Source organism: Geospiza fortis, unplaced genomic scaffold, assembly GCF_000277835.1.
Source record: "Geospiza fortis unplaced genomic scaffold, GeoFor_1.0 scaffold182, whole genome shotgun sequence".
Lineage (NCBI taxonomy): Eukaryota > Metazoa > Chordata > Aves > Passeriformes > Thraupidae > Geospiza > Geospiza fortis.
Window position 1 is genome coordinate 1,859,145 of NW_005054367.1, and position 14,572 is coordinate 1,873,716.

Below are 14,572 nucleotides of genomic sequence, written 5' to 3' on the forward strand. Positions count from 1 at the left end.
AGGTGTCCCCACAGAGATGGGCTGGGATCCAAGCCCAGCTGAAATCACAGGGCTGCTCTGGGACGCCTGAGCAATGTGGATTTTTCCAGAACAAACAGGAATGGGGAACCCATGGAAAGCACGAGAAGGGGAGAGGATGCCAAGGTGGTGGTGAGGGGCCTTGGGTTGGTGTCAGAACCCAGGACATCCCTCTGGCTGCCCTGGGTGGCTCCAGCCCCTGGCAAGGAGCTCAGAGACCTTGGCATGAAGCCAAAGACACCTCTGACACTTTTGATTTTAACCCATGGAGAAAAGCACCTACTTTATGTGAAGATTTACAAGCCATGAGGGTTTAAGTAGCATGATAGTTAGTTTGTCACAAAGTAGAAAAGTAGAATTTTGGGGTTTTTAGAATGGGGGTTCAGAAGCCAAGATGGAGGGATTTGGGAATGCCTTGTCCTTCTTTCTTCTCCTCCTCCATCTTCTGCTGTGATGGTGACACTTCTGGATTGGTTTAGGGTAGAGACAGACTGTCTAACATAGGTGATAGGTATTGGAAAATTATTGTAAATAAAGTACAGGTAGTTTTTAGTATAAAAAGCTAACACCACCCCAAGGGCAGTCAGTGTGCCACAAACCAACCTGCTGGACAGATCTCAGCAGGTCAGAGAGAGAATGGAATAGATAAGAGAAAATAAACAACCTTGACAATCAGAACAGAAGAATCCTGACTCCTTCTTCAATTGCAGGGCTGGGAAAAGAGACTTTCTAACACCTCGGGGTCATCCTGACCACAGAGACTCTGAGAGGTTAGCAGAGATCTTTGAAAGGCTTTACTCACAGTAACAGAGTGTAAATATGACAATTCAAGGGTAAACTGTGGCTGGAAACAAGGCGTGGTGGGATGAGATTCAGCTCACAGACAAAAAAAATAAATCGAAATGTAGATTTTAATTTAATTTCATTTAAATTTATTGCTGCACTACCCACAGGTCAGCTGCAGGTGCTACCTGGAGAGGGATCCCAGTGGCCCCAGGTGAGTGGTCACCTTCAGGTGTGTTGCACAGATGAGGTCTTTATTCAAACAGGCCCAGCACTGCTTTTCCCAAAGGAAGGAAGTTCCTTTATACTGACTCTTGAAACTGTGCCAATACACCTTGAACTTTTAGGTCATACCTGTCATTGACCTGGGCTGCTTCTGAATTCCTCCTCCATGGAAGTAAGTTGATTTCCCAGTCATGGAACAGGGAAATTTTATTCTTCAGGTAAGGAAAATAGGAATATGTGTAGTATATATATTTGGGGAATATGTATAGGAACATATATTTATAGGAATATCAATTCTAGCATCAGAGTTGCTCTGAGGAGTTTTAAGAAGGTCCCAGCAGCACATGGGAATGGGGGGCATGACCCTCTGAGACACCTCTGAGTCCTTCTGCTCTCCTCCAAGTTAAAGTTGCTGCTGCTGCTGCAGGGACAGCTGAAAAAATCCTGGTGTGGGAAAGCAGGAGAAGCTGGCAGGTATCCAGCACCAGCTCCTGCCATGGGGGAGTGTCCTGCTTTCCAGCAGATGTTTGGCTTTTGCAGCTCCTGAGCCCTGCTCCGTTATCTTCCTAGGACATCTCCAGCTACTCCTTCACTGCCTGAATTAAACAGAAGCAGGGATTGTACTGGGAGGATGCAGATTGTCCAATGTGCACACAAAAAGCAGCAGATTGAGGAGAAAATCCACATGCATCTACACACACAAGTGTGGGCACACTACATGCACGTTGAGCTGCTAAAAATGGCCAGCTTCCTGAGGCTGATATCAGTTACAAGCCAAAAAAAGTTTAAAAAAATAATTTAAGGAAAAATGTGTCTGATAATAACAAGTTGAGTGAAGCATATTTTGCCTTTGCCCCAAAATGCACATGCACTACCTACAGGGTAATGTCTGGGTGACCACTGACAGAGTCAAACATTCAGAGGGAAGAAAAGGTTATTTTAACAATAAGTGAAAAGGAGGAGTAAGAAATTGTAGGATATTGATAAAGGAGGCAAAAAGACAGAGGGAAGAATTGTTCAGTGATTGCCTCTGCGCTGTACTGGTGAAACAGCCCAGTGACAGAGTCTTATTGTGTGTTGAAAATTAAATACCTCCACTCCACCAATACTTGTTGTGCTCATTAAGCAGCAAGTGACTCAAGCTAAATGGATAACTTGAACCCCAGGATTTTCACCAAGCTGCCTGAGGGCTATTAGTATTGAATTTCATTATTTCCAGAGTGTCTGTGAGCTACAATTGGAGGCTGTATCAATTCTAGCACAATAATAAACTGCTGATAAGTACATCAGTTCAAATGTACCAGATTAATAAAGACACTAATGTAGTCAATACCAATCAGCACTGGTTCATGGAAAGGAGATCCTGTCAAAGTAAACTTACCTTTTCCCTGTTGAGAGGGACAACAGTGCTAATAGAGTTGGCACTTTATAAAGGTATCAGTAGCACAAGGTATTTTAAGCTGATTAAATCCACTTGGCATACGTAAAATCTGTTAAGAACTGGACATTTGATAGATCTCAAACTCTAATTGCAACAGGAGACAGTTCATTGAGCTCTGTGCTTCTAGTGGTGTTTTGCAGAGTTGTTTGGGTCTTATACTTCAACCTCTTTTACTGATATTCTGGAGAAAAACATGTAATTGCTGTCTGCAAGTGATGGGGAAATCTGGGAACTGCCAAGGAAGGAAGAGATTGGGGTGGTGGCACCCTGGATTGGTTGCTGTGCTCATTGCAGGCAATCAATATTTAATAGATATTGTACATCTACCTTCTGAGCAGTGAAGATTTTCTGTTCACATTTACTGTGCAGCACAGCATCCCAGGAAGCAAAAATTTTGGAGAATACCTTCCAGGGGTTTAGAGGGCAAACTGAAGAAGTGTTCATGAATTGGTGGGAGTCACAGGACTGGTGAAAGGATTTAAATATGTATATCTGGCTTGCACTGAAAGGTTTAAAGGACCCTCAAGATGTATAGGAAAGCAAGGAAACAGGTAAAGGGTGGCTTGATTCTGGTAGGGCATCAAAAGATGAAAGAAGAATATTCTGACATGGGCATACGATTGGACATAAAAAAATGAGATGGACAAATTAATATTAGAAACAATATTTAGTTATTTATTTGTTTGTTTGTTTGTTTTTCCAACAATAAGAACTTTCAATCTCCCCCCAAAAATTCTAAGGTTAATATTTGATTTTCCATCTAGAGAATTATTTTTTTCATGACATGGTCTTCTTTTTTTCCCTAAATTATATATATTTAAGTGATAAACCCAAGTATTATTTCCTCCAGGTCATACAATGAATAAACCTAAATAAAATGTAAATCTATTAGGTTTCTATTTGACCAGATTCCAGGAGATACCTAAGGGACCATGAAGTAACCTTCTCTGCCTCTTGGACCTGGCATGGAAAGCCAGAACCAAAATGATCACCTGATGGAAAATTCACAGCAAAATCAGTTCTTCTGCAGGTCAGTCTTTATCTGCCAGGCCATGGACATTGTCTCCATGTCTTTTGTCATTCTGCCTTTCAGGTTCTGCAGGATTTACCTGGATTCCGTGGTGTGCCTGAACCCTGGATGTGTTCATCCAAACAGGAGAATAGAGGAAATAAATCTGGAGTATTTCTGCCATGTCCTCTAGTCTGGCTCTTCTGAGTCATCACTTAATGACATATTTAATCACATTAATGCTTTCCCTAGTCCTGGTGAGACTTACTTGTGTGCTTAACTTTATACTTTACCAGGTTGACCTACTATTTAATGCAAACCAGGTCCAACCTGGAACTTCCTCCCTCTGAACTCAGATAAATTTATCTCCTAATGCCTTAATGGTTACTGTGTCACATGCAAGAGGAGAACATGATAGCTGGATTTTTTAAATTAATTAGTTTGTCAAGCTTATTTTAAAAAGGAGAAACCCGAGCCTAAGTTTGCCTGTCAAGCAAAAAAAAAAAAAAAAAATACTATGGCTTGGTAGGTTTTCCAAAGCATGAAATTCAAGAGGAGTTAGGTTTCCTTTTGTGCCTTTGAAGAACTCTCCTTAGTGCCCAAGAGCTTCATCTTGACTGAAACGCTCCAGGCACTTCCCCACAGCCATTCCTGGGATGTTTGGCTGTTTCCAGGAGGCCCCGTGACCAAAGGACTCCAAAATGTGCTGCCAAAATGTCACAATGCTCATTGCAGCATCCCTAAGGTTCATCCCCATTATTTTTTTCCCCCCCTCATATTTAAGGACTCAGTCACAGAAATGCCTTTGGCTACACACTGGGAATCAGACCACAGCATGATGACTCTGACCTATTTTCCTGTCCCAGCGCATGTCTGCTCGACAGCACTGCCTCCACAGCCCTGGAGTGTTCCAGCTGGGCTCAGAGCAAGGATGCTTGACAGTGGACACTGAGAGTGGCCTTCCCAGCCTCTTCAGGCAGTCCCAAACAAGATTTGAATACAAGCTGCTGTGGTTTTAATTTATTTTCTTATTTTCTCATTCTCAGCAGCGATTCCGACCAAGCTGCTTTGCTGCGGGAGCAAAGGGAAATTCTCCACGTCACCAGAGCATCCAAAAATGAGGGGGAACCTATTGCAATACCAGCTCAGATGTTTTTGGAGTGAAGTTCAGCTGAATGGTAGAAAAATTAGATATTTATATTTAGTGGTTAAACTAATTTTATTAAATAAGTGACTCATTATGGGCAAATGATACAAACAAACTTACATGAAATTGTTAAAACAAAGTCTGGAAACATCTTATGAGAGATTTATCATAGAATCATCTCCTGGTTTGTGTTGGAAGGGACCTTAAAGATCACGTAATTCCAGCCCCCTGCCATGGCAGGGACAACTTTCACAATCCCAGGTTGCTCCAAGGCCTGTCCAGCCTGGCCTTGGACACTTCCAGGGATCCAGGGGCAGCCACAGCTTCTCTGGGCAACCTGTGCCAGGGCCTCCCCACCCTCACAGGGAAGAAATTATTCCAGAAAGTCAATCTAAACCTACTTAGTTTTAATTTCTTCCACTATCGCTGCTGGGGAGGGCTCTAATTTGCTTTCCAATCTCAATGAGCCTTGCCTTGTCTATGTGTCTTAAAACCTTCTATTGTCCTTCTGAGAGGGCATTGTCAATGTCAATGCTCCTTAAAACATGAAAATTAACCTCCAAAACGACCCTGCAAGATGAATCCAGATGCTCCTCATGTAGCACATCCTCCCTGATGTGCTCCCATTTATGTTCCTTCTCCCTTTTTCCTAGCATGCTTTGCCCTTGTGGAAATTGAAGTGCAGAATCCAGCCTGGAAACACAGGAGCCACATTTTTGTCATTTTACTTAAATTAAATCTCCAATCCCTCTGCAGAGAGCCCAGCCAGCTTCAGTGGGGCCAGGTGACAACCAAAAAATACCCCCAAATTGGGAATTCCAGAGCATCCTTCAAACATTACAGACTCAGGAGCACACCCCGTGTCCTAAGGAGGGCATGACAGAGGCTGCTCCAGCCAGGACAGGGGAAGAGCAAGAAGTGAGATGAAGTGCAGCAAAGGCTAATTTGTTCAGTGAACACTGATGTATCATGTATATTTTATTATTCCCGCTTTGTAGGATTCTCATAGGATTTCCTGGGGAAAAAAAAAATTATGCAGCACACGAATATCCCAGGCTTGTCAGGCTGCTGAAAATGCTCTGTATGGATGGGCTGAGCACACAGAACATCTGTGGCTGGGGCAGGCTGAAATCCCAGGCAAGTGTCTGACATCCCAAACACACAGAGCCTTGATCTCCGCTCAGAGACACAGGGGCTGCCTGGGAAAACCTGGGGAAATATTCACCTCCGCCACTCCTCTCTCCTTTTTATTTCCTTACTTTGAAGTTTTATAAGGAACCAAGACATCAGTTTTTAAAGATTGTTAGGGGATGAAGGGAGTTCATTGTGACTGGCCATAGCTCAAGGAAGGCTTTAGGCACTGGGAGCCATAGCTGATGTTTTGCCTAAATGTGATGCTAATTTAGCTGCCTCTTTTCTTTTTAATATGGGTTTTTTTAGCCTTTAGGAGCCATCTTGAACTCCAGTCAGAGAGTTTGGCTGTGGCTACATCACCAAACCAAGCAGGGCCAGATTGACCCAGACCCACCTGGCCCTAGAGACAGAGACAAGAACATGGCTCATATCTACAGAGTTACCTGCTCCCTGACCCTTCCAAAACACCCCACAGATGTGGGATGCCTTGAGGTCACACCCCCTGGCCCTTGCAGTGCCCTGAACAGCGTCCAGGTGGGAACCTGAGCAGGGGCCAAAGTGATTCCAGGCAAGGAGAAGATCTTGGTGCTCTTGGGAGGGTGTTTGATCCTGTGTCCAGGCTCTGGGGAGCTACCAGAGCATTCAGACCACCTACTACCAAGCCCTAGAGATAAGGACAAGAACATGGCCAGTTCTTACCATGTTACCTCCTCCCTGACCCTTCAAAACACCCCCCAGAGGGCTCTTCCCTATGAGGTCACACCCCCTGGCCCTTGAACAGTGCCCAGCTGGGAGCCTGAGCAGGGGCCAAAGCAATGAGAAGCATTTTGGTGCTCTTGGGAGGGTGTTTGATCCCTTGCCCAGGCTCTGGGAGCTACCAGAGCATTCAGACCACCTACTACCAAGCCTCATTCAAGTGTGGCCATTACCTCCCTCCACGAGGCCCAGGAGGGAGCAGGAACCAGCCAGGGGTAGCAGGAGCCCCTTTGATCTCTGCACAAAGGTGACAACACATTCAGGCAGCCTGGCCGTGACCTGAGTTCATCAATCCTCAGCCTCTCCTGATGAGCTGTATCTGGGACAGGGAGGTGTTTTTGCCCTGTTTGTACCTGATGGAGATCACCTGGGGAGGCAGACAAACACATCCTACATCTCCCCAGCTCCCTGCCTCCCATGGGGGTTCAGTTCTGCCCTGCTCCCCTCCCCAGGTTAATCTGGGGGTGCGTATCAGTGACTTTGCCCTGCCAAGACAACACAAACATTCCGCCTTGAGGCTCAGCCTACTATTTCTTCATGGTATTTTCTAGTGAGAATATTTATTATTATGCCATCGCTGCCTCTGTTGTATTCTAGAGTGGGGAGATGGATGTCGTGCTTTCATTTTCAGTTAGACATGAAGACTCAGCATGAAAAGCTTCAAAGTTTTCATCTCTAATGCCAGAGGAGCACAGAGGGGTGTTTTTCAGAGCCAGGCTGGCTAGGAAGCCTTGGGAATACATGAAGCTATTTCAATACTTAGTCAAGCAACTTTCAGATAATAAGGAGAATTTCTTTACCAGACCTTAAACTATGTTTTCCATCAGACATCTAAGAAAACTGAACCCCTCTATTTTTAGATTTTAAATTTTGTTTTCTTAAGGGCTCTGTCTAGTAGGATGTGCAATGTAGAAATAATTTGCATAGCTTGTAATGATGCCAGTGTTATATGTTAAATTTTATGACCCTTTCCTTATTTAATGACAAAATAGGGGTTCAACCTGCAGCTGCAGCCCCATTTATCCTGCCCATTTGCACCAGAGTGTGGTTGTTGATGTATTAACAAGATAATTTGGATATCTGTGCTCTTACTGCTTTCTTTTGTGCTTCACAAGATCTTGGGAACTTTATGTTTTATTGATGATTTTTTTAGCCTTTCTGAATGTGGAGAAAAACCCCTTAACCTACCAGGGAGTCATCTGTAAATTCAAAAACCAGAAGGCATGAGCAGAACTTACAAAGCTGAAGATTTTCCATTAAAACCTTGTGATTTTTAAGTCAATCTTTTCCTTTTGGGGGGACTCATGAGGCTGAGATCTGACACGACCACAGGTGGATTTTGCTTTCAGTGAAGAAGGTATAGTGCATAAACTGAGTACCTCCAAAGGGGAACTGCTCCCAGCCTCACTGCTGAGGGACTGAAAAACTCAGTTCTGGCTCATTATGGACTTGATGGTATCTGCCTTGTAAGTTACTAAACCCATTTTGCTCATTTTGCAACACATCAATTTTATGGCTGAGGTTGAAGTATTTACTCGTCCTTGGGGTTTGCAGTTGTTGAGATACAGGATGGAAAAGCAGCCTGCATGTAAAATGTGGCTGAACTCTGCTATCCATTCAGCAGAGAGTCAATAGTTCAGGAGTTAATTCATGAGAAGAAGGGAGTAAAAACACACCAAGGTCAGGATCTCATGACCCACAGGCTCCATCTGAAAGACCCTGTAATAGATAGGTATGTGCCTTGGAAAATGCATAATATTGTGGCTAAGAGAGGCATTTCACGAGTTCTGTAACATCACACTCCTGGCAAACCTTCTGGAGTGCACATCACATTCAGATCAGAGCTCTCTGCAGGATGGGACACGTGAGGGTGATGGAGGTTTTAAATCTCATGACGCACAAATTGATACGCCAGAACAATATTCACAAGGCAGTGAGTGTCCCATAAAGTCCCACCAAAGACTTTTCTCTTCAGGAGCTGTGCTGATTTACACCAGGGCTCTGGTCCTCTCCATCCCATATCCCAGAGCCAGGCAGTGCCAAGCCCAGGTTTCTCCCAGTTCCCCACGTGCTGCTGCTCCTCACAGCACATGACATTTGTGCAGTGTCAGCACTGACAGCCAATTTCCTGCCTTCCCCTCAGCTCCTCACTGCTGTGCTGCAGAGAAGGTTCAGGTTTCCAGCTCTGCACATCCCAAAGTGCAGCAGGCCCACCTCCAAGTAGGATTTCAAGGCATCCTCCTTCCTGCCTTGCCTTTAAAACACCAAACTGCCCCAGCCCAGGAGAGAAGACTGTAGAGGGCAACCACCTCTATAGTGAAACATGGAACTGGAGAGGCAGGAGAGCAGAGCTGAGATCAGCAGGGCTCAGGGATTCCTGTCCAGCTGGCCCTTAGCCTTGCTCCAGCTGGAAGGGGCTGGAAATGTTCTAGGAGCTGGAACACCTTTGCAGAGTGGGCAGTGGGTTTGATCCTCAAAGGCTGCAGTGATGGCACCCAAGGGGTTGATGGCATGGTCACACCTGGCCAGACACTCTCTGGCAACTCTGACCTGGATCCACTCTCCTAACTGGCCTCAGGACATGACCTGGCTTCAAAAAAGAAAGGGAAGGGAATGGAAGACCAGGTTTCCAAAATCTGGGTCCTTGAATGGGAAGGGAGCAGGGCTGCCATGGCAGGGGAGCTGTCAGGGAGCAGGAGGATGGGAAGGAGGGCTGCCATGGCAGGGCAGGGGTCAGGGAGGATGGGAAGCAGGGCTGCCATGGTAAGGGAGCTGTCAGGGAGCAGGAGGATGGGAAGGAGGGCTGCTCTCAGCCATCACTGCCTCATCACTTGGTTCATGGTTCCTGAGGCTGCCACCAGCCTCGTGTGTGAACTGGGGGGAAAATCACTGACTTTCTGTTCCTCTTGTGCAGGACCAGGCTCTTTAACTTCCCCCCAGACCTGTCCTGTTTGCTTGCAGCCTGGGACAGATGTGGCAGAGAGTGTCTCTTGCTGTGTGCAAGCTCCCAGCACCACAAGCTCCCTTTGGGGCCCGGAGCTGCTGCTGGAGAGTTAATTCAGAGCAAGATTTGCACCCCAGCCCTCAGTGTACCCTGTGCCCATGGAGGGCCTCTCCTCTTCCACTTGCAGGTTTTTCTTGCAGCAATTTGAAAAGCAAGGGGTAGGAGGAGGGAGGGAGAGAGCATTAATGGAACAAATGCTCCAAAAGCGGTTCCAAAAACATTTCCATCTTCCGGCAGAGCAGCAGCTGTGGCATGTCCTAGGCTGTAATGGCCACCAGCTGTGAGGAACTGCTTTTTTATTGACCAGAGCGTTTCCTTGGGGCTGCAATGGATACCAGACACCTCCAGCTCCAAGTTTTGCAGGTGCCCAGAGCTGGGGCTGAGTTTGCCCTCTGCCCACACTGCCCTTCAGCCTCTGAGCAGCAACAATCTCACCCAGGATGGGAGAGCTGGTGCTGAGCTCTCCTTGCCCAATGCTCCCCAAAGCCAAATGCACACCAGCCCTAAAGCCACAGTAATTAAAGGGCATTTAATGAGGTAATACCCAAGATAAATCATATGGCAATAATAATTTAAAAATAATAAAAGCTAAGGCTTTTATTTCAGGAAGATCTTTTGAGGAGGGGGGGCTGGATATAATCTTTTTGAGTGCTCTATTATAGGCTCTGAGTTATAAATAAATCCATATTTTAACATCTGGGATTCATAACATCTTGCTGACAGTCAAATCTCATAAAAGATGTGGTGACTTCTACAGATGTGGGAAACCTCATTCAATGAGCTGCGTAACAAAGGAAATCTAGTTCTTTTTCGTTATTCCCTGTTAAATCTGTGTCTCTCTGGCTCCAGAGAGGGAGCAAAGCTGTGGGGTCACCCATTCTTAAACACATTCTTGCTAGGAAACTCAAGAGCAGCAGCATTGCCTGAAAGCCAGGCGTGAAACCAGCGCTCTGTGCATCATGGGCTGCCTGCAAAGCCCAGGATTTTGATCCCTCCCTGATGCTCCAGGCTGGGGGTTCATGCAATAACAAGCAGTCCCTGGGAACCTGGCAAATGGTGGGGGATGAGAAGGTAAGCACTGCCTGGGCATCAAAGATGTGAAGATTGGCATGAATTCAGCCTCAGCTTGGGATTTTAACAAAGCAAAAACAGAGGAAAGGGAAAAGAAGGGGAGAGAAAAGGCAGCACACCCCATCTCCAAACTCTCATGAGCAACTGACTCCTCACTGAGGATGTCACTAATCAAGGCTACAGCTCCAACACTTTACAATTAGCTACAATTCCAAAAGAAGGAGGGGAAAATATTGAACTATTTTCCAGCAAAACTTAGTAACAGCAACCATATCCCCACAATCTACACCCAACACTTGCACGGGCACGGGCATTACACCAAACTGGAATCTCCTTTCTACTGGGCAAACCCAAAGAAAGCAAACAGTTTATTATGGTCACATTTAATTTGGGTTTATACAAAGCTGGAGCCCTGTAGCCTATGTTTAATGCAGTTGTGGTGGTGGGGATTTGTTTTTCTCCCTCCCCAAATAGCTCACTATTGATTTTCCTCTTAACAAGTGCTCTTGTTCTGACAGTCCATCTCACTCTCCGTGTTCACACTAAGAGGTTGTAATCTCCTTGTTGGTGATACCTGAATCCTCTGGCCATGGGCATGTTATGTTTTCACCAAAATGGGATTATGACCTATTAATCAATAAAGACGAAGTGGGTTAGCCGAGCTGTGACAAAGATGTGATTATTTTGCACGGTCCTGGAGGAGCAGGCAGGTGTCAGGCATGAAAGAAAGCAGCACTTCAGCAGCCTCATCCTGGGTTTTCTGTGCCCAACAGAAATGGGTGGTGTAAAGAAAAAAGTCACACAAAGAGCTGCTGCTTGTCTTTGAGTGATCAATCTGCTCTTTTGCTGGCACCCACACGGGAGGAGAGGCTTCCCTGCTCTTCTCGGTGCCAAATCTCAAAGCACTTTATAGCAGAGAATAGAAATCTCTGTGTTTGACAGAGGGGGAAACCGAGGCAGGCAAAGGTGCTGGGATTTGTTCGTGGGCCTATAGGAAATGGGAGGCAGGGCAGGATAGCAGAAAATGGGCTTTGTGTGTTTAGTGAGTCCAGCCCAGCTGGCTGCACTGTGTGACTTGCACTAAGGGGCTGGCAGGGCTCTAGAGCTGAGCTGAAGCACTGGAACTATGAACTTCCAAGCTTTCAAATATTTGGATAGCCTATAAAAATAATTTTAAGCTCCTAATCCCTCCCTGTCAAATGGTATAATTTTTTTCCCTCCTTTTTGGTTTCAACCTTCCTTCTCTTTTGGTTTTGCTAAAGCGGCCTCAGCTCTGACATCATCTGAGAATTTCATTTAACAAAATGTTTTGAATCATTTGTGCTGGTTCTGGTGACTTTGCCAATGGAAACATCCCCTCCAGCAAGTGATTTTAAACCTTGAATATGATTTTTTTCCCCTTCTGTAGTTATATTCAGAGCAATACTGTTCCCTTGACTTCTGGCCAAGTGACCCAGAGGAAAGGGTTGTTCTGGGATGTCAGGAGAACATGGTTTGCACAACCTGGGAGAGCTCATCTGGTGACAGGGCAGCTTCCCTGCTCCCTCTCAGTCCTCCTGGGTGGGTAAGAGGAGGATGAGGATGGGCTGAGGGAATGTTTGGGTATTTTTGGGGCTGCATCACAAAGTGACGGTGAGACTCACAACTGGTAAAGGGAGAGGGCACAGCTGGGAATGAAAGCTGTGACCAAAGCACACTCTGTACCTAGCAATATTATGTTTTATTATTATGGCAGTGTTTGCACGTTCTGCTAACCAATGCTGCTCCAGAAATTGATGTTCTTGTATTGGGTTCTCCTTCAGCATCTTTTCAATGGTCATGGAAGATGGAATGTCATGTCCTGGGGCCAAACAAGGCAGCAATGCAGGGTTCCATCCTGGAGGCCACATTTAATACTCAACAACTCAAAACTCAACCTTCAGATACCAAAACCAAGCAAAACAACCCAATGTGGCCCTCAGATATCCCTGATGCACCACTGCCAGATCTCCTCCTTGTCATGATGCACAAATATTTGGTGCTTGAGGTCGCCTTTAGGAAGCAGGAATGCACTTTGCAGATCATTGACACTCCACAATATGTCTCTGACCTACCAAACCCCAAAGGCACACATTAAAAGCCTGGTGCTAAATATGAGGACTGGGGGAGTGAAGTTATGGGTTAATTCCAAACAAAATCCTCCCTGAGTCCTTCTGCACCCCAGAATGACCCCATGAAACCTTTGGGTGAGGCGACACCTCTCTTCCAACAGCAAAAGACACTCCAAAAGGGGGGATGAGGGAGATTTTATGGCACCATTGTGGCTCTAGTGATATTATTTGAAGAAAATGCAAACACACTCAGGCGTACAATAAGAGGGTGTAATAGATAGTGAGTGCAAATGACTCATTCCCTGAGATTTTCCAGGATTAGACAGCAGCAGAAGGACAACAGCTGTGTAAAACGGACTTTAAAAATAATCTTCTAATAAGATTTTAATAAACCTGTTAGTAAATTATAATGCTTGACTTCAAGAACTGTTTCTCCCCTGCAGTGTTTCTCTGTGGAGCTGGAGCTGTGGTGTTCTCCAAGTGTGCATGATACAATCTCAGCCAGGCAGGGCAGGGGCTCCTTAGGTCCATGGATGAACAGAAAATCACACCTGTGGGGAGAAGCTGAGCCCTGAAAAGCTGCTTCAGGCCTCCTGCAACATTAACTTTCTGAATTGAACTCAACCTCAGTTTTTATAGTCTTCTTGCCACCTTGTTCTTTCTGTTGACCCAAGTAGAATAATTTCAAAAATAAAATAAATAGTGTTTTATGGAACAAGAAGGCTGCTCTTTTCATTGCACTCCAGACTGCATGTAGCCAGTGCTGGCTTACCAAAGCCTTCCCCTAAATCCCATATCTGGACACACATGTGCACATTGCCCATGCAGGGACACTGCCACAATTTTGGTCCTTTTCTCAGCAGTCTCTCCTGGGGTCACATCATTCCATGGCAATCTTGGCCTTTGCTCAGAGGAGAGAACTCGTTTTTGCAGCTGCCACAGTTTAGGAGAAAATCCTGTATGTGCAAAGGTTTGGGAACTCACAAACCAGAATGGAAACCAAACAAAATCAGGTTTATTTCCCTTCCTTAATCCTCTCTGAATTGCAGCACGGCTGCGTTTAAGCTGGACTGGCCAAGCTGCTCCTATTTCCTATGAGTTTGTGGATGTTTCAGCCTCAACAGAACAGTTCTCATCTCCATTTCCCCCTCTGTTTTGTGTTAAATGAGGTGTCAATGGTTCATCCTGTTGTCTTACAGAGGTTTCTACCAACCACAGATGTCACCACAATGCACACATTATGCTAATCAGTGTATCTGTGAGTGTGTATAGTACAACTTACATCTTCATTTTTGCTCTTTGGGGAAAGTTAAGGGGCAGAAATCATCCTCAGTTTTACTGGATGATTAGAGAAAATAACCTTCATGTGGGGTGAGATGCATCAAACCCCAAATCATCCATCCTGCACTGAGGGCAGGTTGTATTGTGGGAATGTCTGGCTTCCTAAAACCTTTGCAGGGTTAATGGGGCACAGTGTGAACCAGAAGGTTTTGTCCTCCAGGACTGTGAGCACTGCAGATTTAGGAGATGTTCATACCCCGATGAGGTCCCAAAAAGAGAGATGTCCCTTCATGCAGGGCACGAGACCAGCTCAGCCCAGCACCGCCTGCCAGAGGGGACCTGAGTCTCACTGCCACCACCACCACCGTGATGTTTGCCACCCCTTCTGTGGGTTTTAATTTACACCAAAGAGTGTAATGGCTCAGACAGAGCAGCCCCAGCGAGGCAGGAGCCCTCCCTGTGCAATTTCTGCCTTTTGCACCCCACATGAGGTTGCTGAGATGGTGGGGCCACATCTCCAGCCCGTGATGGGACACAGCCCCATTCCATGCTGGGAACACAGCCCCATTCCATGCTGGGGGCACAGCCCCATTCCAGGCTGGCTCTGCAGCAG